Below are 24,838 nucleotides of genomic sequence, written 5' to 3' on the forward strand. Positions count from 1 at the left end.
GGGACATGAAAGTTTCACAGTCTATGGCCTTGGCCGGCCCAGTTATGTCACATATTGGGGGACCAGGAGAGAGCCATCACCGTGGCAAGTAGAGGGACCACAGCTAGGGTTCAAGAGGACCCTGTGACCCCGAGAGCTCTCCTACTGAGGCACCCCAGCAGATCTCCTTACCGCCCACCAGGCAGGGAAAGGGGGGCCACCAAGAGGAAACCCCGCAAAGACTCAGACCGGACTTCACAGACTAAAACAATTCCAAGACTCCAAAGTGCATCATGTTAAAATCAGGAGATGTGGCAGCAGTATATCCCACTCAGGCATTGCCCCTCGCAGAGCCAGGCTGGACCCTGGTGGGCTGCTACCAGGCGGACCCACACTAGGAGTCTGCCGCTCAGAACCACAGCCCTCTTGCTCTGCCCCTTTGTGAGCTGAACATGACAAGTGGACAGGAAGGTCCCCAGCACCTCCTCACCCCAGCCACCAGCATCTGTCCCCAAGGGGTCCCAGCCCGCAGCAGTGGGGACAGGGACCGGGGCTCGGGAATGAAGGCCCGTGGTTCTGCTCTGTGTCTCCACCTTGTGAGACAGCTCCTAGCAGCACAGTCAGCTGACGTCACTCTGAAAGCTGATTTGAAAAAGCAAACGCAATGACAACACTACCCAATTGAGACTGCAGAGGGAGTTTAACAGGCAGAATGTAACTACTCGGCCTGGAACGGGTCCAAGACCCCCGGGAGCCCACGGGGTCTCAGCAGCGCTGGCAGAAGGTGGCGCCCCAGGCAGCCCAGCCCCCCAAAATCTGAGCAGAAACTGGGATGCCTCCAGGGTGCGCTGGGTGGGCCTGAGTTCTCCCCATCACTGGACCTTCTCCCCACGTTCCCAGGGCGAGGCTGCCTATACTGGCAACTTCTGAACTCCCAGAGCAGAGTGGGGGGCACATGGGGTACCTGGACCCCGAGTGTGACCCGAGGGGAAGCACCTTCAGGATCACTGTGGTCCCAGGTCCTCAGTGCCCTTGACTCGGAGGAAGGAATTCAGAAGCAGCTGCTCATGGGGCCATGGAAACAGCTGAGGGTCCGGGTTCTGAGCGCCTCCTGGCCAGGGTCAGACGCCATGAAGGGCAGTCCAGTCTGCACCCTGTGCTTTCCGTTTATGGCCACTGCCTGCTTCTCCTCGCCTGCCAGGGGAACGAGGGGGCAGTCCCGTTCATGACCAACAGGCAGGTTGTGAATGCCCCCCATGTGGGAGTTGCACCGGGCTCCCTCATAGGCCCTTCCCCAGGGGGATGCGTGGCAGTGGGGACAAGGCACCAAACACAACCTACTAAAATGCAAGGGAGACTGTCACCCGGGCAAGTCTGAATGGGGAGCTGGAGAGCCTGGACAAGGGCATGATTGCCTGCAGGAGACATCACAGGGGAGGTGACCTCGGAGCCGGGACAGCAACAGATCATGAACAAGCGGCAGTTCTCAGCTCCCCCCAAGCAGTTATGCTCGTGTGCAGTCAGGAGCCTGGGTCGTGCCAGGCTGTACTGCTGGGGGCACACTGATTGGGGGGGGCAGTTACAGGCTTAGACACAACCATGCCTCTCCCTCCCCCTGGTGCCCGGGACCCAGCTCTGGTTCGTTCTCCCGTCCCTTCTGAAACCACCTCGCTATACACACTCTCCCATCGGCACTGCATCAACAGCATCATCCACCTGAAGCACATTTTAAATATATGCCAATGTAGAGACGGTAATTCCATGCCTTCCTACCACCTAAATTCAACAATTTCCAACTCATAGCCAGCCTTGTTTTATCCCTAACTTCCCCTCCACTTTCCTAACTCCCACCCCTGACATCATCTCATCTCATCTGTAAATACTTCAGATGGTTTCTTGAAAAGATCAGAGCTTTTCAGCACAAGTCCACAAAACCATTATCATTCCTTCTAGAAATGAAATCAATTTCCGATTATGATCAAATACCCAGTCAGCGATCCCACGGTCTGGGTTTTGCTGGTCACATCCCCAAGACGTCACTTAATATGTTTCTTTGTCCTTTGAGTTTCCTACGAGTTCATATTTAGATCTAGAGACTTAAACCAACTCAGGTACGATTGGTTTTGGCAAGAAACATCCGAAGCAGTGGTGGTCTTTCCAGGAGGAGGCACGGTGTCCACCTGGTGAGCTCTTGTTGGGATACGAGCAGACGCTCGTGCCAGATCCACTCGTTCGTTAGACGCATGGCTCTGCCCTATTCTCTAGCTCCCTCTTCACGTGTTAGCTAATATGCTTCTAAGAGGAGAAACTGCAGAGGGGAAAAAACAGAAGGAACGCTTGAGACTTCCCCTTCTTATACACGTTTCCCAAAGAATGAACCGCTTGCCTAACGTCAAGAGTTGGCCAATGAGCTCTCTCCTTTTAGCATTGTTATAAAGGCCTGGAGATGAACATCTCTGATGTATTTTAATCCGTTGCAGTCAATTCCTTGTAGTTATTACCCTGAGTGATGTTCAAATGGCCTCATCTTTGGCCAGTAGGAACCATTTTGGCTCCTGCGTCCACTTTGATAGTTTCCTCACTTTCTGGTGTGACAAGTTGTTCCAGGCTCATCTTGTACATTCATCTCACTCTCGTTTATTTCAATAGAAAGTCCCCTGACCCCAGCCTCCAATCTGTCTGTGTCTTCGCTGCAGCTAGATGAATCTTTCCTTAAATTAATTTTAGCTCCGTTGCTCTTCTTGGGAGGCGGCATGATGCAGGGAACAAACAGGAGCTTTGGAACCGGGAGAAGTGAGTTTGGAACTGGCCACATCAGTTACACATTGCACCACCCCGAGCTGGTGATACCATCTCCCTGAGCCTCAGCTGCCTCATTTGTAAAACTAAGAATAATAATATCTTGTCTTACAGGATTACAGTGAATGTTAAATCAATGTAAAGCACCTGGCATAGAATCCGCTGACTAGGAAGTGCAAGTAAATATCTATTCCTTTTCTTCTTGTTCTTTTCAAGAAACATCAATGGCTTCTAATGTCCACCCCACTGTGCAGACTTTCGAGCCCCCTTGTCTGACCTACTCTATCTGCCCAACCTTGTTTCCATGGCTGTTCTCCCCATCCACCTGCCATTCTGGTCCCACCAGCCCACTCTCACCAGACATACTAACGTCCTCAACCTTCATTTACACTGCCTCCTTCATCTTAAATGCTCCATGTCCTTTCATTTATTTTCAACTCCTACCTATCTGTGAAGATCCAGCTCATATCCTTCTGTTTCCCTGGCCCCTCCAAACCTCATCTTCTTCCCATCCCCTGAAAGACTGCCTGCCCTCACAAGCCTGATTGGGGGACTACCTCTACTATAGCCATTGTCATCCACCACCTACAGACTTGGACAGAATACATTTCAAGAACTCTTCTTTCCAAAGCTAACCTGGTCTACACACAAATCCCTAGGCACACGATCTATGTGTGTGACTGTGACCACAGCAAAGCCATAAGAGTGTGCTTGTGATGCACACATGGGCACGCACGTGTTTGTGTGAGTATATGCATGTGTACACATGCATATATGTGTGTCTGTCTGCATGTGCACATGTGTCTGTGCGAGTAGGTGCATGCCTGTGCATGTGCACACACGAGACCAACCCGCTCAGGAAGCCCGTGTCCTGGCCTGTCCTCTCTGACTCAGACTCACTCAGAACCCCTGAGGCTCTGCCCCACCCTCAGACTTCAGCCAGGACGTGGGAGGACACCTGGACCCTGATCTTTATAGAGATCCAATGATGATCTCCTTGGGGTTCTCGGTTTTCTAAACCAGATGTGACCCCCATCTGGAACATGGAGAAGAGCCACAAATGACTAGGCAAAGCTTCCCTGTCCAGATCTGACAGCTGGATCCAAGACCAAAGATGATCTCAGTGCAGAACTTTTCCATGGAAGAACCATCCTACCGAGCAGTGAGGAGTAAGGACACTTCACAAGATGGCCTCGCTCCCCAAGCATGATAACCTCACCCAGCGACTTGGCAAACTGCCCCAATGCGCCACAAAATCAGGGAGGCTACTAGGACATGTGATGTCACTGCCCTACCAGGACACTAGCATCCATCTCGGGATGGCGCCCTCGGGCAGATCCTAATCACTGCTGTGCAGGGAGGGGAGAGAGCTGCAGGGGAGGTAGAAAAACCTCATCTAGGCTTTCTTGGGTCTTTGGGGTCTAAAACTCCTGCTCCTTCCCTCAAAAGGCCTCCCCCAGATAAAAGGGATCTAGCCAAAGCAGGATCCAAAGCTCAGCATAAAAAAGCAAGAGCTATGCAAGAAATAAAAGTAGAATTTCCCTGGATGATTGGACAGACAGGGAGCTCTGGAATGAAGAGGGCTTGGGCAGAACCCCAATAAAAAGACGGCCTCTGGAAGGACTGACAGGGGGCCCCCTTAGCACAGGAATGGCCGCATTTTAACTGGCCGCCTGTCGGCTCTGCACTGAATCCACCTCTACCGCCCCAAGCTGTCAGGAAGACGCCCCGGGCTGATGTGCCCCAAGGGACAAAGGAAGTGGGCAGAATCCCCGGGCTGGTAGTTCTGTGCCCGGGGGTATCAGAAAAGCAGGCAGCAGCGTGGCCGTTGCTGGAGCAGAAGTGAGACAACCCCCAATTATTCTAGAAGAAAGTGGCCTTTGGAATGAGTGGGGATGGGGGGTGTAAATGGGGTCTCAGGTTGTTTTATGGGGTGTTAAAGGAATGGTGTCTCCCTCCCCACCCCCATGCCCAGCTTTGGCGGAGTGTGTGAGCACATCTCAGCAGCAGCAGACCTTTGCCTTGCAGGTGTTCATTGATCAAAGGAAGCCGCGCAGGGGTAAAGCCTCTTTGGAACCGGCTCACGTGTGCCCGCCCCCCACGATCCCAACCCACTTCCAGGGCTTTGTGGGGGTTGTGAGCAGGAGGAGGAGGTTCCCAGCGAGGGACGCAGCTCGGCTAATCATCACGTGCCATCACATAATAACACTGAATAGCAGCGCACAAAGCACCAGGTTGCACTTGAACATCAAACGTCGGCTTGCAAATGCAGCCCCCTTCCCTTCACAGGCTTGTCACAGGAGCAGCATCTGGGGGCATGCCCCAGCTGCCAGTGCCCCCCCCGACCCCCCCTGTGTGCCACTCGGAGCAGGGGGCTTTGCCCGCGTCCACCCTCCCGGGGATGGGGATGGTCCGAGGGAGGCAGAGGCCAGGCACGCGCCTCTCAAAAATCCTGCGGCTGCTCTCCGTTTCTAACATATAAATAGAATGTGCCTTTGTGCATCTTTCTGGAGCAGGTCATGTGTGCAGGCTCTCTCCTCCCTCTGCTCACCCCACATAGGCTGCTCAACCGGGGCAACTTAAAAGAGGCAGGGTGCCCCTTCGGGCAGGACTCGGAGCCCCCCTCCCCGCTGCAAGCTCAGATCCTGCAGTGTAAGGCTCTCCTGCTGGGGTGCCAGGAAACTCTTTATTGTCATCTTGCCTTCTTGTTTCAATTGTCTTTAAATGAGCCAAAGGCCAGGACCCTCCACTGCTTGCTTTGTGCTTTTCCCCGGGAACGGAGCTCACAGTTAGGATGCCCGCTCCCTGCTTCCCCCCCAGGGCAGGCTCACAGAGTCCCAGAAAGAGCCAGGCACCCTTTCTGTTCTTTGGCAGCAATCTCTTCCACCTCACTCCTGCTCCTTATTTTTTTTAAGCCTGATCTCCCCCGCATCTTTCAGGCTCTGTTATAGGGATGAGTTCCACGAAACTTCCCATGAGCATCACTGTCACGATGCATTTTATTTTCCTTACAGCTGTCCCTTTCCTTTTCACTCAGTGCCCACTGGGTGCAAACCCTGGTCAGGGCCCTGGGGATCCGCACTGAGCAAAGCAGACAGCGGGACCTCACAATGACCTTCATGGGCAAATCCTCCAAAAATTCAGATAAAAATTATATTTTACAACTGCGTTGGTACAAAGATGAATACATTAACAGCGTATATGACAACTTTTTTTTTTCAACCTAAAAGTTTGTTTGTTTCTTCTCATTTTATTTTTTTTTTAAGATTTTATTTATTTGTCAGAGAGAGAGCACATGAGCAGGCGGAGCATCAGGCAGAGGGAAAAGCAGGATCCCCGCTGAGCAGGGAGCCCCACGTGGGACTCGATCCCAGGACCCAGGACCCAAGGCTTCACCAGCTGAGAAAAGAGCAGAGTGACCCTTGAAAGGAAAGCAGGTCCTGCCGAATCAGGACACAGCCCATTAGTGGGTCAGAGGACCTTCCCCACTGACATTGCGTTTCTTCTGATTTTAAAAGAAATGAAAATTAGGGGTGCCTGGGTGGCTCAGTGGATTAAGCAGCTGCCTTCATCTCAGGGTCCTGGGCTTGAGTCCTGGGCCGGACTCCCTGCTCAGAGGAAAGCCTGCTTCTGTCTCTCACTGCCGCTCCCTCTGCTTGTGCTCTGTCTCTCTGTCAAATAAATAAAAAATCTTTAAAAAAAAAAAGGAATGGCTTAAATGAAATTATCCATTGAAAGCATTTCTTTCGGGCACATAGCAAGCCTTCTAAAAGCACGAGCCATTGCTGTGACCAGCCACCTTCATTCTACACTCGTGTGTATAAACATAAAGCGCACAAGAGAGCGGGTCTAGTGCCACCAGGAAGCAGGCGATCTCCTTGCTGCCACCCCCGTGCGCATAAGCAGAGCAAAGCAAGAGAAATCAGAGTTGAACGGCGCTGGTGCTTTTGAGCTTGGAAGTTCTAACCTGAAGCTCCACCAGCTTCTGCCTGAGGAGGCACTACCTGGAGCCAGGCCCTCCCCCTCTTGGTGACTTTCCCCGGGGGTCCGTTCGCGCTGGGAGCCCCGGCTATGAGCTGCCCTCTGTCACTCTCCGGGACAAATCCCTCCTTCCAAGCAGGCCCAGGGCAGCCCAGAGCACACGGTCCGCACTTTGTAAGCAACAGCCTGGGAAAGGGTGGGAGGAGGCAAGTGATGGTGCTGGTTACCCCTGTGCGAAATCGGCAGCACACCTAGGGTTTTAAATAGGTCATTTCTCCTTAGACTAGACAGCGCCCTCCCCACTTCCTCTTCGAACAAATTCCAGGAGATTCCGGTTATTTGCCCTGAAGATGGTCAGCCAGCAGCCCCAGGCCATCTTCCTTGTCCTATTTTCAGAGCACGGGCCTGGGCCCCAGGATGGTGCCACGGTCTGAAGGCCTGTGCTCCAACAGAGGGACGCTGCAGCCTGGTGAGATCCTATTTAGGAGGCTAGCAGGAGGGAGCACGGGAAAGGCTATTATGTCTTTCCACAGAACATTCCAGAACCTTTAACCCTCCACTGGAGCCTCATGGCCCAGAGTTGGATGGGAGCTGCTCTGTCTTTTCCCGTCAGATTTAGACAGCTCAGCATGGCGCCCTTTTGACATGAAGTAATCATCGTCAGAGAGGGTCAAGGCTTCACCGGCTGAGAAAACAGCAGAGTGACCCTTGAAAGGAAAGTAGGTCCTGCCGAATCAGGACACAGCCCATTAGTGGGTCAGAGGACCTTCCCCGCTGACATTTGCATTGACGCTGCCTCATCAAGAAATTTGACGTGGGAGACATCCTCTGTGTAGTCACCTTGATGGGGGGCACGCGGGGGCTCTCCTTCCGAGTGGCACCCAGCAGAAGGCTTTAAATGCCACAGTGGAAACCCAAGAGAAGGCATTTCACAGTTATTCTTGCCTTAATACCAAAGGAATAAATAACCATAGAAATGGTGGAGAAAACCACACAGATGGATTCAATCATCCAGAATTTCACCCCAAAAGGTGGAAGCTGCTGCTGCTAGAGCATAGAATCCTCCAATATTTGTCAGTGCTTATATATGTATATATGCACGTTTATGTGTGTGCACGTATTACATCTGTGTAAATGCATGTATGCATATGTATGTATGCGTATATGTATGTGTTGCGTATGTGTTTGTATGTGTGCATGTATGTCCACATGTGTGTGCATGTGTGTGCATGCATGTATACAAATGTGTGTGCACATGTGCATGGATGCGTGTGTATATGTATCTATGTGTACATATATGCAGTGATATTTTTATGAGCAAACACTTTGTAACAGAAGTCAATCACTAGTATAAGAAAAGATGCTATGAGATCAAATGCATTTTAACACACATAAAAAAATGTGTGTAGACGTTTTTCCTATTTTTCTACTGCAGCATTTTCCAAACTGTGTCCTGCAAAGCAAACACATGAATTAAAATAAAAGCCGGGACATGCTGCACACCACAGAGAGATTCCCAGAGCTCACAGAGATTCTGAGAAGCAGAGCAGCAAAGAACCACTTTAAACATGGTCTAACCAGCACCGTCGACCACAGGCTGCTTTTTTTTTTCCACGAGAACACAGACACACACTGATCTACATAATAAGGAGAATTGTATCTCCTCACGCCCTTCCTGAAGCCAGCGTACAAAGCCTTTCTGGTCCTTTTGGGTCTGAGGAGAGGCCAGTCCAGGATCACTGGGGGACTTCTAAGAGCAGAAAGGATGGGGAAAGTACCCACGAGTATTTGTTGGTTGCAATTCGATACAGCTCAGTAGTAATTTCCCAACTCCTCCTGGGTGAGGGATGAGGCAGTCGACAGAAAAGGAATTAAAACCCTCCGTTCTCTACTATGTAAGGTGGCCAGCCCTGGCCCACCTGTTTCTCACTTTATCATTCTAACCAGATAACGGGAAAGGGTAGAAGGGGGGCTGATAGGCAGTGAGAGGAAGGAAAAGAAGTCCAGGAATCTTTTTCTGTGAAATGAAGAGCTTTGCTCTTTTTCTTTCTCTGTTTTATAAAACTAGGGTTCCATTGTACTATTTGCTTTTGTAATTCGCTTTTTTCACTTAATGTCTCACAAAGATTCTTTCAAGGAATCAAATAGTCTTCTAAAACATGATTTTAAACTTCTTCATATAATTTTAACTTGTGGATAAATACCACAATCTTCACCCCATGCACCAGTTGTCAATTTATTGCCTAGCGGGTCCAGATTCCCCCTGAGTACCTGCACAGTGATAGCGGGCGGGACTGTGGCATTTCTCCTTTGTCGCGAGTGCGATGCTAAGGGGTGGCCAGTAGAGGACGGGAGAGGGACAGCTACTCTTCCATCACTGCTTAATAATTCCTCATATTCAACTTCCCTTGCTCCAGTGATTGTGTGGTGTCTGTCTCCTGATTGGACCCAGACTGAAACACCCGGCAAGGACCATGCTTGAAGCACTATTTCTGGAGTGTTTTAATTTGAAGGTGGGCACCAGGAAAGGATAGCAGGAAGGAAGTATTTATTCAAACAGCAAATGTGTATTATGACAACTGGGCCCCAGAGATAGGCTGTCAGAGCACAGTAACATTTACTAAACCCCTGTTACAAGAGCTAACTCATTAATTGTCACAACAGCCCCGTGAGCGGGCACCAGTACCTCCCCAGGTGACAGGTGAGCACCTTGGCACACGTGGCTGAAGTCGCTGCTCAAGGGCCCACAGTTGGTGGGAGACGGGGCCTCGTGGAATTCACGCGTGGCTGGGCATCTCTACCCACTGCTCCCACTGCCTCTCGAAGACAGGACAAATGTGATGGTGGAGACTTCCTTCATCCGAGGAACTCCAGCTCCGGTATTGGAGAAAAGAGAGGATTCGGAGCAGAGAAGATGAAAGTCTCAGAGAATTTAGAAACAGAGCCCATGAGGAAAAATGAGAGGATCGTGAGTCTGGAAAGTTCTCTGGCCATGTTTGTGGATTCTACCCAGAGAAGGAGAGGCGGCTCTCCCCGAAGCGATGCAGAAAGAGAGGCTGAGGGCAGCCCAAGCATGCAGTACAGGGATCCAGCATCCTCAATTACTGAGGTCGCCTTGATTTTATATTTTTCTACCCTTTTCGTGAATGACTTGATAGAACTTAGTATTTATACTTTTGTGTGACTCCCCATTTAAAACCCTTGCAATTCAGGCACAACACAGTCCTCATTCTGATCTGGGAGCAACTGTCTGCTGTACCCCAGGGGCACGTCAGTTTTTCTGTGACGAGGCCAATTACTAGCAGACAAGAGACAAAGCCCTGCTCCAGGCAGTTTTTCCACTTGGAGGGAGTAAGGCTGGGCCTAGAGGAAGGAGACAGAATACCCTCATGGCAATGAAGCAGGAATGAAGTGCAGGACGGTCTAGGAGGATGAAGGCGAGACCAGAGCCTGGAACCCCCCATGTCTCCACTGACTCCGCCCCGGGGCCATGTCCATGTCCTGGACACTCGCAAGCCTCCCTGAGCAGCAGGTGGAGACCTGGATGCCCTCCACCGACGGGCAGACAGAAGCCCTCACTCCCTTACCAAGATGGGACTGAACCCAACAAGGCGGGTTGTATGACACCTGAATGACACTTGCATTAACTTGTATTTGCTGCGGGATCAGTATGTCTTGGAAACTAGTGATTTCCGAAGTGGGGGTCCATGAGTCTCGGGGTGGGGGTGGGGGTCGGGATGGCTCATCGGAATGCAAGTGTCATGACTCCACAGAGAGCAGAGTGTAGTTGTTGGCTAAGGCTGCCATAACAGAGCACCGTGAACTGAAGCAGCTCCACAATGGAACCTACTATCTCCCAGTTCTGGAAGGCAAAGGCCAAGATCAAGGGCTGGCTCCTTCTGAGAGCAGGAGGGAATCCCGCCCCACGCCTCTCCCCTCCAACAGCCTCTGGCGGTGTGCTGGTGATCCTTGGTGCTTCTTGGCTTGTCAGTCCCCACCTGCATGGTCCCGTGACCTTCTGTCTCCAAATGTTGCCCTTCTTATAAGGACACCAGTTATGTAGGATTAGGACCCACTGGAATGATCTCACTTAAACTTGATGACCTCTGTAAAGACAAAGACCTTATCTCCAAAGAGGGCCACATTCTGAGGTACTGGGGGTTAGGACTTCAGCATATGAATTTGAGAGGAACACAATTCAGCCCCTAACAGGGAGAACAGTGGACCCATCACCCCTGTTACACAGAACACAGGGACTTTTGCGATGAGGGGATCGGTAGTAACAAGAAAGGGGTGTGCTGGCCTGGCTGGAGCTCTCATTGGAAAATTCTGGGTCCATAAGTGGGACTTGCCCACTTGCCTACACAGGATAGAGTGAGGTTGGGGCTGCAAACTTCCAGGAGACAGACAGAAGGAGTGAGAAGGAGCCCTGGGGAGGTGCATGTTTCACAGAGAAAGCAAACCCGGGGGAGCCTTGAGGAATGGTTTGCACCTTCTGGGGGCTCTGCATGGATTTGTAATTGGCCATGGGAAGTGAGTGCTGCCTGGGATGGGTCAACACTGTGCGCCTTCCCAGCTCCTCAGGCTGTCAGGCAGAGCCATGCACTCTGGCCCGGGCACAAAGCATGGTTGCCACAGAATGCTCATCCCTCCTCCCTCCACTCCTCCTCCCGCCACCCTGGGCGTGGGAGCACCAGATTGCCAGGGGGAGCAGCAATGGATATCAGTGGTCTCCAAGCTTTTTAGATCAAGCACCCCACCATTTGCAAATGCCTCGTAAGCACTGCCATATTGTATATCTACTTGTAAATTAAATACATTTACTACTGTGCTGATTATGGTGTGCACGTTAGAAAGCATGCACACAAGAGAACTGGTTAAAGGATGAGGTAAAAATAAATACAGATGAACATTCTGGCATTGTCTTCCTGCATTCCGATGAGCCATCCCAACCCCCACCCCCACCCCGAGACTCATGGACCCCCACTTCGGAAATCACTAGTTTCCAAGACATACTGATCCCGCAGCAAATACAAGTTAATGCAAGTGTCATTCAGGATCAGCCAGCTTCTCATTTCCTTTTAGGGGACCGTGCTGGCCCCCCATGATGGGAACCCCGGGGAGTGAGAATGTTGGTGAGAAAGCTCTCTCCATTACAGTCTTGGGCACAGTCTCCTAGTGTAGAATGTGGCCATTTGAAGACCCACTTTGTTGGGTTTGTGAAGATTGAGAACATGCATGCGAATCACAAAAAAAAAATCCACTGCACAATGGATGTTCAATAAATGGTCGTCTACTACTATTGCTATCAATACCAGCCTCAGGGCAGCTGGGAATCCGGATCAGAATGGCCATCTAGAAGAGAGGACATCACCCCAACTGATGCCCCTCCCCCTGATCTGACTTAAACCAGGAGCTGCATGATGAGATTCTGAGCGACAGAAAATGTCTATGTCCTGGACAGCACAGATTTAAGGAAAAATACCCTGGGGCGAGCTCTAATCCCAAGGGCAGAAACGTTCATTGCACCCCAGGATCTATTTTGCCCTTTGTCCTTTTAATAACAGAACCCCTGTTCTGAATTTGGCTGGGCACTTGGCGTCTCTGGTAGAAGTGATATTTCCCGGGCTCTTGTGCATGTAGGTGTGACTCTATGGCTAAATTTTGGCCAATGGACCATGGGCAGAATGATTTGTGCAAGTTACAGATTATTTTCACAAAGAAATTCTTTGCACTCCACTTCCTCCTATTCTGCCTTGGTCTGGGCGGGAATGCAGATGTGATGGAATAGGTCAAATTCAACCCCGCGGGCAGACAGAGTGTTCGCACCTGGGCGGCAGGCAGGGAGAAAGACACAGTGCAGGCCAGGGAGCTGCTGATCCGTGTTACTAGGTGGCGAAATACTTGGCAGATCAGTTGCCTTCGATAACTCGGAAGGTGGACCAGGCACCTAAGGAGCCTGTAGTTCTAGGAAAAGTGATTTTTCAAATGGGTGGGACTGATCCTTGGTGCATTTAGCAAGGCACTGTAAGAGAGACATCAAGTTGGGTACGTTTGCCAGCCAAGATGGACGGGGACAGCTTGGCTAAGGGGACAGCTCTGCTGAGCGAGGCCACTCTGTCTGTGGCCTGTAATCCAAATTGACTGGAAAATCCAGCTGCCTCCCTCCCCCACATCCCTCCCCCATGATGATCCCTCCCCCACGGTAGTACCTCCTGCGGCAAGCTCAGAGCTCTTTTCATCGGCCCCTTGCGGAGCCTTCTCAGCCAGACCACGGCATCTAGTCTGGAAGCACCAGTCAGATGAAGGCTGTTGCTTTCCACGCAGACTCATCATCTCAGACGCCCTCAAGAAAGTCACGTTGAAAGGAGCAGGATGCGGTTGGCCGTGTAAGCCGTTAAATAAAAGAGGACCTGTGTCCAAGAGAGATTTTTGAGTAGACTGTGTGCCCATGGAATGAACCAGAAGCAAATAGTCTGAAAGCTCACTGGGGGGCAGTAAGTTTTGGGGGCAACTGTATAACCATCTGTTCCCTAAAACAGCCCTGAGATCCTGCAGCTGCAGTGGCATTGGGAGCCTCCTCAGTCTGGCTCATGACACCAGCTGGGCCCTGTCAGCATCTTTGAGAACATCCCAGCTCTTGGGGATGTCAAGATACCTGAGCTCACCTCGAACACATCCCATCCCAAACTTGGAAGAGCTCTGGTTCCCCCTGGCAGGAAATAGTCTTAGATATTTAGACACTCCATTTGGGTTCTGGTGGTTTCCATTGTCCCCAAGCCTCTTTATTGGACCAAACCATGCAATACTTCTCTTTTTAAAGATAAAATACGTGAGTTCATGCAAAAACTTCCAATTCAAATTCAGGCCTACGGGGTTTTTATTTACCTCACTAAGCGTATATGTGTCCTTCCTTCCAGGGCAAATAGTCCTGTCCTCCCTCACTACACCCACAAAAGAACTCGGGTGCTCTACTCCACAATGCACCCATAAAAGTCTCAGAATAAAAATGCCCGACACTACCATGAACAACAGAATCCAGGAATATAATTTTAAAAAATGGTTCACAGTTTTTTTCTCAGAATACAGCCCAACTTGGGATGCAGAGTTAAATTCTTGTGTTTTATAGTCAACTATTGAAATAGTTCCTCTCTGGGAGGTAAGGTCACCAGTTCAAAACTCAGTGCGGTTCCATTGTTTCGTTTTGCCTTCTTCTTAATAAAATTAATTTCATAAATAAAATTTCACTTCATAGTTATGTAAAATATCTATGTGATTCCAAAGTCAAATGAATAAAGCAAGGTGAATTTAGTAGACTGCCCTTGATATTCAGGGGCCCCAGGACAAGGTCACAGACAGAGGTCCATATCCCATAGGTATTTCAAGTTATAAATCAAGCCACCAAATTCTTAAATAGACTATGTCCTCTCGTCCTACTTAGACGAGGGCTTCTTGCCACGGACATGGAGACCAATCTCCCATTCAGAATTCTCGGCTCCTCAGAGTTCTGAACTGGAACATGGCAGCCTGGGGAGAGCCTGCCCCATCTTTCCCCGACTCTTCCCATCTCTCACGCCCTCCCATCCCACAAGAGGACTTGCACACATACCTGCGGGTGTGTCAGGCCCTGGCCAGCCCTCTGGGGGCACAGTGTGCCTCCCTGAGGTGCTGTTTGCCCATGGGAGGAGGGTCCTGGGATGGGCCCTCGGAGTGGGCTTGGAGCCACGTAGGTAGGAAATTCGAGTCCCATGATCTAGAAGGGAGGGTGTCAGCTCCACTGCGCCTGGCCCTGCAGACTCCTCACCTCAGGGGGACAGGCTGCTGGGGGCAAGCCAAAGCAGGGATGCTCTCATCCAGACCCACGGGCAGCCTGACCGGAGAAACCCAGCTTTTCTCCCTGTCCCCCGCACCTCTGCAGTTTTGGCTTTGTCATTACTTTTTATAAATACAAGCAAATTTCATGCATGCACATACTTCTATATATATCCATAGATATGTACACATGCGTGTATTTCCCCACACACGGTCGCATGCAGACCTTCTGCTCTGTGGTCAGGGCGGGAGGCGGGGAACGGAAAGCACGTTGTTACACAACCAGCCTCCTGCTGCAGCTGAGGTGTGCGCTGAGCCCAGCCGGCAGATAGGGACCGCGGGGACACGGCTTCCGAGCACTCTGCGGCGAGTCCATCAGCAGAAGCAAATGGGACTGAATTCACACGAACAAGTAGGAAAACAGAGCCTTCTGGATAGACCCAAATAAGGCAAATTGGACATAAGGGGAAAAGATCCAATTAGGTTCCTGAAATAACAGCACCACCACCTTGAGCTAAATTCCTGGCAGGACCACTTCCCTTTCCTTCACAAATGCCTAGATGTTGATTTTTGCCCCTGGCCCTGGCAGGGAGCAGGAAGTAAGCCCCCCACCCCGCCCCAACTGGAGGAAACCCGACCCTGGCTTTCTCAGCTCCATCGTGAGGTCAGAGCCAGGCTCCCCCTGCTACAAGTTGCCAGTCCTCTCCCGAAGGGACTGTTCCCGCATTTGCCCGGGAGCGAGGCTTGCACCCTTCCTGCGGAATAATTAACGAAGCCGAAAATCAGCATCTGGTCAAGTTAGGGGGACGACATCAGGAAAACAAAAATCAGAATCCTAGGTGCAAGTCAGCTTATGTGTCGATTCCATCACTGAAAAAGAGATGCATCTGGCAGGGCCACCCCCTAGGGGCCAAAGTGGTTTGCCGTGGACCCTCCTGTGAGCCTCCTGGCTGCTCCGTGGCCTGGCGAGTCCAGGGAAAGCACCCCCCGACCAGAAAAGCTGAGAGATGGGAAGGCCTAGGAGCCAGTGAAAGTTTTTTATTTTCCCAGCTAACCAAACAAACACATATACTATTTTAAACTCACCATAGGTTTTATTTATAAGAACAATGTGGTGTCCACTCATGAGAAACTCTCCCTCTCATAAGCCACCACCTAATTTTGTCTTGGGTTGAAAAATCTTTCTTTTTTATTTTTTAGAATGAGAAATATCAGCAAGCGGCCGGTACGAGATCTCTCTTCAGGGGCCTCCAGGGAAAGAAGCCTCCCTGAGTAATAATCAGGCTCTGATCCTCTATCCCTTGTTTGCCCGCCTCCCCCGAAACATGTAATTAAAGAAGAAATCTACATAGAAGCATGGCAGCCGGGCTGCGTACCCTCTTCATGACCCGCCACCTGCCACCACCCGGTGGGGAAGAAAGTCCACCTTGGTTCCCTTGGGCAACCCCACTGGTGCCTGGGCTTGCTAACAAACCCCTGGCTGGGATTGAAAAGATTCCTTTGTTAATGAAGGACTTCCTTCCTTCACACCTTCAATTTCCTCCTGAAGCCTCAGACCCATCTGCCTTATTTCCTCTCGAAATACTCACACATTCTGAGCAGAATAGCTGGTAAATAGAGAGGATTTAGTGGTATCCTCTAACCTGGCAAGCGAAGGTCAAACCGCCGGGCCGCTCAGCCGGGATGTGAATAGTGTCACTTGTAGAAACAACTTTGCCTACATAAGACAGCTGGTGTGAAGAAAGCATTGTAAACTAACCTCAACCTAAAACATTCTGCGTGGAGAGGCAACTCTCAAAAAGAAGCCCAGACAAAGCCGCCTGTCAGTTGCCTCCGCTAACTTTCTTCCTCTGGATCCGCGGTGGCCGCACGCGCAGCACCAGATCATAAACCACAACAATCCTGTTCCTCAATGTGACAGCTTCTCTTGCAACTAGGGGTGGCCCTATGACCCACTTCTAGCCAAGGAGGTTGAGAACGAAAGTAGGTTGAGAACATTTCTGGGAAAAACTTCTACTTTTCCTGTTAAAGGGACAGACATGGTAGGTTCTACTTTTCACCTCTTCTTTCTGCCTTGAACACAGACATGACGTCTGGGGCTGTAGCATCTATCTTGCAACCATGAGGCAAAGAAAGACCTTGGGTAAACATCGAAGATTAGCAGAACCAGCGGCAGCCAATGCCGACCTCTGAGCCTCTGGTTATGTGAGAACAATAAACCTGTATGTGTTCAAGCCATTTAGGCTGGCTTTCTGTTGCTTGCAACTTAACATGTTCTAAATGAGACACAGCATGCTTGGCATACTTCCATTAATTCTGCTCTCTGAAGGAATCTAGAGCAGAGGGAACCAAATCTGCACCCTCCTCCACTCTCCACCACCTCCCCTTTGTAAGCCAAATTCATGAAAACTCAAGCTGGGTAGATGAGATTGTGAAATGTTCTAATCTGATCCAGGGATTTGGGTCCTTGATGGGTTAAATGGGTGACAACTAATATCCAAAGAAAGTCTTTAGACTTTATGTCAAAGAAGATGTTAAAGGATTGGCTCATTCCAAGGCTGGTACCTCTGCATCCTGGGTGGGAGACATCTGCCCAGGAGCCAGAAATGGGGTGGGAGGGCCCTGGTCATCCCTTGGGCAGTGCCACGGGTCAGAAGATGCTCTGGTTAAGTAGAATACATTTGAATAGGACCCAAGTGGATTGTTTTGATGAAATCCTCAGTAGCACCTGGTCCCAGCAGGTATCAGAGAAAGACACCAGTCATATAGGATTAGGACCCACTCTAATAACCAAATTTAACCTTAATTACCTCTGTAAAGTCCCTATTTCCAACTACAGTCACATTCTGCAGTAAAGGGGGTTAGGACTTCAACACATGAATTTGGGGAGGATACAATATAGCCCATAACAGGACTCACGTGATTACACTGGCCCCACCCAGCTAATCCAGGATAATCTCCCTACTCAAGGTCCATAACCTTAATCAGATCTGCGAAGTCTCTCTTGCCATGTAACATAACACAGCTTCCCGGGATTGTAGGATGTGGACGTCTTTGTTGAGGAGGGCCTTCTGCCTTCCACATTGTACCAAGGACTTCACACTGATAATCTCATTTGTAACGTGGGCAGGTTATCCTATTGTCCCCGATTCATAGCTGCAAAAACTGAGACATACAGCCATTAGGAATGCCCCAACGCTGCAGAGCTGGTAAACGCTGGAGCTGTGGTTCACCCACCCACCGCCTGACTACAGGGCCTGCCCATTCTGCCCGCCACCCTATGGCACCCGCACCACTGGGCCAGTTTGAGTTTTGGCAGCTGAGGGCTATTCTCTGCCCCCACCCCCACCCCCCGCCCCGGGCCCAGAAACGGGGCTCCTCTCTTGCCCGCCAGTTCTCCCCAAGTCTGTGGGGTGTGAACCCCTCTCCTAAACAGCCGCCTCTCTACCCATCTCCCTGCAGCTCTGCTTCTCTGCCCACCACAGGGTAGTCAGAGCCAGGGTTGAAAGCACAGATCTGACCTCGTCACTTCTCGGCTTAAAGTCCCTCAGTGACCCCTGTGGTTCTGATGGCTGTGGCCTGCGTGTGTGCCCCCCAAAGGCACACCTGAAGTCTGACGCCCGGTGCGATGGTGGTGTGAGGCCATGGGAGCTCTGGGAGGGGGTTCGTGCCCTTGTAAAAGAGACACCTGACAGCCCCCCAGTCCCTTCTGTCAGTGAGGACGCAGCAAGGAGCCTATGACCTGGAAGGGGACCCTCCCCCAACCACGCCAGCACCTTGACCTTTGACTCCCAGTCTCTGCAACCGGGAGAAATACATGTCTGTCGTTTGAAAGCCACCCAGCCTGTGGTGTTTTGTTAGAGCTTGATTTAAGGTTATGAAAACCCATTTCACCATGGAAAACAGTTTGGTGATTTCCTCAAAAAGTTAAACATGGAGTTTCCGTATGACCCAAGAGTTCTGTTCCTAGGCATATACCCGAGAGAATTAAAAACATATGTTCAGGGGCGCCTGGGTGGCTCAGTCGTTGAGCGTCTGCCTTCGGCTCAGGTCATGATCCCGGGGTCCTGGGATCGAGCCCCGCATCGGGCTCCCTGCTCGGTGGGAAGCCTGCTTGTCTCTCTCCCACTCCCCCTGCTTGTGTTCCCTCTCTCGCTGTGTCTCTCTCTCTATTAAATAAATAAAATCTTTAAAAAAAAAAAACATATGTTCAGACAAATACATCTGTACAGATGATCATGGCAGCCTTATTCACAATAACCAAGTGGGAGAAACAACCCAACTGTCTGTCAAACTGATAACAATGTGGGTAAGCCTTGAAAACATCAAGTTTTCAAGTGAAAAGTATTAAGAGACACGAAAGGTCACGTGTTGTATGGTTGTGTTCATACGAGATATCCAGAATCGGCAAATCCAGAGAGACAGAGGTGGACTAGTGGTTGTGAGGGCCTGGGGATAGGGGAGAATGAGGAGTGACTGCTCCATGGCTGTGAGGTTTCCTTTTGATGTGACAAGAATGTTCTGGAACTAGACACGGTGGCGGTTGTACGACATTGTGAATGTACTAAATGCCCTGGGCTGTTCACTTTAAAATCATTAATTTTATGGTCTATGAATTTCACCCCAACTTAAAAGACAACCGGAAGAAGGAGGAAGGAAGGAAGGAAGGAAGGAAGGAAGGAAGGAAGGGGAAGGGGGAGGGAAGGGGAGGGAGGGAAGGAGGAAGGAAGCAGGGAAGGAGGGGAGGAGTGGAAGGGGGAGGGGAGGAGGGGGGCAGGGAGGAAAGAGGGAAGGATAGAAGGAGAGAGGAATGAAGGAATTTACTGGCTCACAGAACTAACCGTGCAGTTGGAGAAGGGGGCTCAGCTGAATGATGGACAGAAACAGAACGAGAGGGGCTTTCCATCCTTGTGCCACTGCATCTGTGAGGGCTCACTCCACCTCAGCCTCCACGAGACAGGCAAGGTGGCTGCCCCCGCCCCCCCAGCCACGAGTGCTCCCAGCTCAGGACCCCAGCAGAAAGACCAGGTCCGTTCTGTGTCCCACCCCACCCCACCGGAGTCTCCGAACACACCCCATATGCAATAAAGGAGAAGTTTGGGGGCTACAGTTCCTCTGAGGATTTCATTTCCTTAAAGGATTAGGAACAAAGGAGGATTTATTTTGGCCACTTTCATTTCCCTGCAGTAAAGGAAGGGGTCCAGGCCGAAGAAACAGACTGCCCTGGTCATTTGAGTGGGGACATTTAAGATAAAGAACCATGACCTGAGACTATGGAAAGGCTGGGAGGGAACCCGAAGGGGCCCAGAAGGGGGCAGAAGCAGGAACGGGGCGACGTCATGGCAGAGGGAGAATGGACACAAGGGAATACGGAGCAGGACGGGGGCCACCCCCATCCCAAGCCTGGTATCCTGACCCTGTCAGAGACACCAGGCTGGCGGGGAAACGCAGAGGAACTTGCTGGCAGGGCAGCATTCCTCTAGCCGGCAAAGGAGAAACGCTCGCAGGGTCCAGCTTCAGTGTTCCCGGAGGAGCAAAGAAGGACGGACTCGGGGCTGACAGATGATGAGTGACTGATTGAAGCAATGGGTCTTTAGTTTCTGGGGCGAAACAAAAATGGGAGGGGCTTCTGCTGGATCAGGGTTGATGGCCCCTCCCGGCCACTGTGCCCTTTCCTCCTCCTTGCTGATGTCCTGGGGTGTGCTTTACTTTGGTCTCCTGCCTGAGGCCCCAGGGCAGAAGGTGACAAAAGGCTACTTTTCGAGATTGTGGCTGTGGGTTCCTGCAGAATCCACCCCAGCTTTGGGACCCTGACCTGCACCGCGAGACCCACATTCACTCGGCTGCTGCTAACGTCCTACCTGCTTCCCCATTCGGTCCTGCTCCTTCTGACTCAGGCTCCCTTGAATGTGCCAGGCAGGAAGGGGCCAGGACACGGCCACACGTTCCTGGGCTCCCTGCAGCTAAGAACACCTGTGACAGTCGCCCTGCTTCCTCCCCAGAGCTATTCAAGCACACATCCACAGACCCGAACTTGAGTCCAACTCTCCACAGAGGAGGCCAGGCTACAGGGTGTCTCATCCTATGTGGAGAGTGTACATATTGGCATCCAAACTGCATCAGACCTTCCGAAGCTCTCCGAGGGATTCCGACCCACTGGATTCAGTGAGATAAACCACATGAAGGGGGCACACACCTCGCAATGAATTTGGCGCAGAGTAGATCCTGTGGAAAGCACGCGTGAAGGCACAGACTATGAATATTCCAAAGGGCTGGCGGCACTGGGAAGCATGCGGACGTCCAGGTTGTATCAGAGCTCTAAATAAGAGAGGAAATGCTCATCTTGCATCCATCAACCAGCCAGAAGGCAAACTGATCATTTCCCCAAACAGCACTTCTCTTGCACACACAGCGGCCATGAAAGCAGAGGCTCCAAAACTTGAAGAGACCATAAAGCCTTTGGCCGTGGCACCGGGCTCTGAGAACACACGCGTGAATAAATAAAACCCAAAGCTGCTGCTGAGACGTAGCTGAGTCTGGAAGGACACAGGTCCACAGACTCCCAGAGGAGAGACACACAGACCACTCCACCTGACATCTGGCACCCCCTGTCCCCCGCCCAGAGCAACGCCCGCCCTCTCTCCCAGCCATACAGGGACACATGTCAAAGTACAAAACCCATGCCATCTATTGGTCAACCAAATAACGACCTTGCCCAGTGACTCGCAGGCCTGCAGACACTGTCCCCTGAGGATGGAGAGGACAGGGACCCATGTCCGGGTGTGCAGACGCACAGTGCCCTGAGCAACCAAGTTCATATTCAGTCACCCAACAACGTGCTTCTGGGCAGAGAGAACCACTTGTCTGGGCTCTGCATTCAGTGATGTACGTGGGGGATGTTTTCCATGCGGAAAGCCTGACACTGAATGCTGGATTTCTCTATTGAGAGCCAGCTACAAAAGCCCCGAAGCCTGCTTGCACCAAGGTTTTGTTCTCGATTTAAAAACATGTTTTTCCCTAAGGGCCTCTGAGCTGGGACTGTAAAGAATTGCAACGAGGCCCTTGAAGTTGGACAGAATTAATATGACTCATGCCTCCTGCTGGATCTCGATAGGACACTTGAAACCCAGACCACATCCACCTGGTTCTTTCCCAGGACTGCATGTCAAGGCCGAGCCCGGTGAAGCTTCAGGGATGATTTGCAATATAATTAGAGTTGAGGGTTTGGAGTTTTGTGTGTGGGTTGGAGCTGGGAGGGGGGTCTTCTTTTCAGCAGCAAGCACATCTTTCCAATCAAGCACCCAAATACACATTATCAGGGCAGAAACAGTGCATGGAAACCAGGACTGGGAGGTGGCCAGACGGAGACAGGTTCCATTAAAGCCACTGGAAAGAGGCAGAGTTTGGCCCAGAGGAATCCCTGGTTTAGTCTCAGCAGTGCTGGGTGGTGGAAGGACATAAAAAGAGAAGGCAGAAAGAGAAATGAACCTATGGGAGTCACTGCAGGCTTCCCGAGCACTGATTATGTGCCTAAGACACGCTGGGTCACACACACGTAAGCGACTCAGGGCAAAGGGAGAGAACACTCAGAGGCCACTGGAAGGCCATTTCACCCCAGGAATGAAGGCCCATCATTCTCTGAGGGGCCAGCTTGAAGACAGGTCCAATCCTCCACCTTCCAGGTAAAGAAACTGAGGCACGGAGATGCGTTAAATGTAGCCTTTCCAAAAAAAATAATAATAATAAATAAAGTCTATGCTTCTAAATCATAGGAATACCATGTCAGGAAACCTCTGATTTTATCTGGGTTCCAATTAGCCATGTGGACTGTCTTTGTCTGTTTGGGCTACTACAACAAAATACCACAGTCCAGGGGGCTTAACAAATATGCATTCACTCCTTGCAGTTCTGGGGGCTGGAAGACCAAGATCAAGCCACAGGCAGATTCTCCGTCCGGTCAGGACCCGCTTCCTGGCTCAGACAGCTGCCTGAATGCTTGTCCTCACAGGACAGAGGGGGCCAGCGGTCTCTCTGGGGTCTCTTTATAAGGACACTTAATCCCATCATAAGGGCTCCCTGCTTATGACCCAATCACCTCCCAAAGGCCCCGCCTCCTAATACCATCACCTTGGGATAATGAAGTCGACATATGAATTTGGTGGGAGGACACAGGCTTTGGGTCCATAACATGGACCCAGCAAGCATCATGACCTGCAGACCACCTGACCCTACACAGGAGGGACCCTCATTACTCTTCAGTGGGGAGGCATAGAAGTTCATGCTCCTGCAATATCTTTTTCTATATTAAGCTGAGATGAGCTAATTTTTTTTTTTTTGCACACTCATAAGACCTACTTTTTCCTAAATGAAAACCTCTTTTCTTATTCCTAAATGAGGAAACATATTTTTTAATGCCTCCAGTTTGTCCAACATGGCACCAAATGCTTGATATTTAACCCTTAGAACAATCTAAGAGGTTGGCATCCCACTTGGTGGATGAGGACACAGAGGCTCAGAGAGGTTAAGTCACCTGCCCAAAGTCACAATGCTAACCGTGATCTGGTTGACTCCAAAGCCCATGTATGCCTCTTCCAATGTTAGCAACACCCTCACAGGTTTGTTTGCACCCACGAGTGGGCTGTCATGCCTCCTTCCACGTGGCAGGAGCAGAGAGTGCGAATGAACAAATCATACTCTGCCGGCCCTTCTCTGGCCGAGGCTGATCTCGGTTACGGGACCAGAGAGCAGGTGCTGCTCCCTCCTGCGAACAGTGGGGGCAGGAAGCTATTTCAAGCAAGGGCCATAAGGGGCAGCACCAGCCCCCTCTGTCTGCCACACATGAAGGTGGCTCAGGCGCAACTCCAAGGAGCCACGTGATGGAGTGGAGGGTTGGTGGCTGTGGGGCAGCAACCACTGTATTCTGGGTGTCACACGTTCCCCATGTGCCTCCCCGAGCGTACGCCTGGTCAACCTGGTGGGCCTACTAAGTCACTGGCATTGACCTGACCTTCTCCTGTAAGCACCTGCAGAGGACAGCCGTGTGCCTTTCCACCTGTCTAACTGAAGCCCACCCCCCAGCACCTGGTGTTTCCACCACGGAACCCGGGGACGTGGAGGAGCCAACTTAGAGAAACCCATTCATCGAACACTGAGGGGACCCTTAGACAACACGCTGTTGGATATGATAGAAATGTCATGGGCTTGTGCGAAAGACTTGTTTTCAAATCTTGGCTCTGCCACAGGCTGTGTGCCCTTGAGGTAATTACATGACCTTTCTGTATTCTCATCAGCAAACCTGCTTCATACGAGCCGTAAAGCAATGAAATGGAGTCGTACCTGGAGTGGTAGGCGGCATGATCGGGCTCTAAACGACATCGTGACATGTTCATGGGCGAGAATGCTCCTGCTCTCCCCCTGGCCAGGGACCCCCGCCTCTCCCACATCAGATAGGGACCTGCCGTGGCTTCAGCGCTTGGCCAAAAATTTCAGAGCTGTGACCTCTGGGTAAGACAAGAAGAATAAAGTGTATCTGACCAACAAATTACATCCCACCCCATGAAGGAGGGAGAGAGAGAGAAGGAGAGAGAGAAGAAAAAATAAAAAGAAGAGGGTTGGAGGGGAAGGGGGTTGCAGGGAGCAAGTGGGAGTTGGTTTTCTAAGAAGGACCCCTCATTTCTTGGTATGCAAGTTCCAGATAAGTTGGGGGACATTCGAAGAAAGTTCCCTTGTGGTTTGGAACCTGGTCGTGTAGGACTCTGAGGGACGTGTCAGTGAAAACTTGAATGGCCTTGAAAACCTGACCACAGAAGCATGACTGTCTTTGAGGGGGGCCTCCGGTAAGGGCTTCAAGGACAGAGAAAACTCGTAGAGGAAACAGTTATGCAGTCGTGGCAGGAAGCCTCCCAGCCTCACCACCTGAAGGAACAGGAAAAGCAGAAAATGTACCTTACACACAGGGTCATCTGGCCGAGGAGACGGTCCACACCGAGCGCGGGAGGTGCCATCTGCCTTCTTGCTGCTTCTGGTAAAAGGCAAGAGGAAGAGGGAGCTAAAGGAGGGGCCCTTGGACAAAAGGGAGCCCGACGTCCTGGTCTGGGAAATTCTCGACCTCTCCCGATGCCAAATGGTGTCAAAATTAAGAAAGGGCTCCCAGGCTAAAGACAAGTGCAGGGCGCTGTCAGGAAAATCTGGTCTAAAGATGAATCCAGAAATGTGATTGGGTCTGGTCTGCTTGGGCTGCTGTAACAAATAGCAAGTCCCACAGACA

The 24,838-nt window shown here is 51.1% G+C and overlaps 1 long non-coding RNA gene across 2 annotated transcripts in view; it reads right to left on the reverse strand.

Moving 5' to 3' along the window:
• The window catches only part of LOC118548687 (uncharacterized), a 94,146-nt gene that overhangs the window by 66,545 nt on the left and 2,763 nt on the right, over positions 1–24,838 (reverse strand). For both annotated transcript variants that reach the window (XR_004923704.2, XR_013448988.1), the window contains exons 2-3: positions 24,517–24,592; positions 23,908–24,071 (exon numbers count right to left, since the gene is read on the reverse strand). This is a non-coding gene — a long non-coding RNA (uncharacterized LOC118548687). The remainder of the gene's footprint in view (positions 1–23,907; positions 24,072–24,516; positions 24,593–24,838) is intronic.

The sequence above is a fragment of the Halichoerus grypus genome, chromosome 6, assembly GCF_964656455.1.
Source record: "Halichoerus grypus chromosome 6, mHalGry1.hap1.1, whole genome shotgun sequence".
In the NCBI taxonomy this organism is placed as follows: domain Eukaryota; kingdom Metazoa; phylum Chordata; class Mammalia; order Carnivora; family Phocidae; genus Halichoerus; species Halichoerus grypus.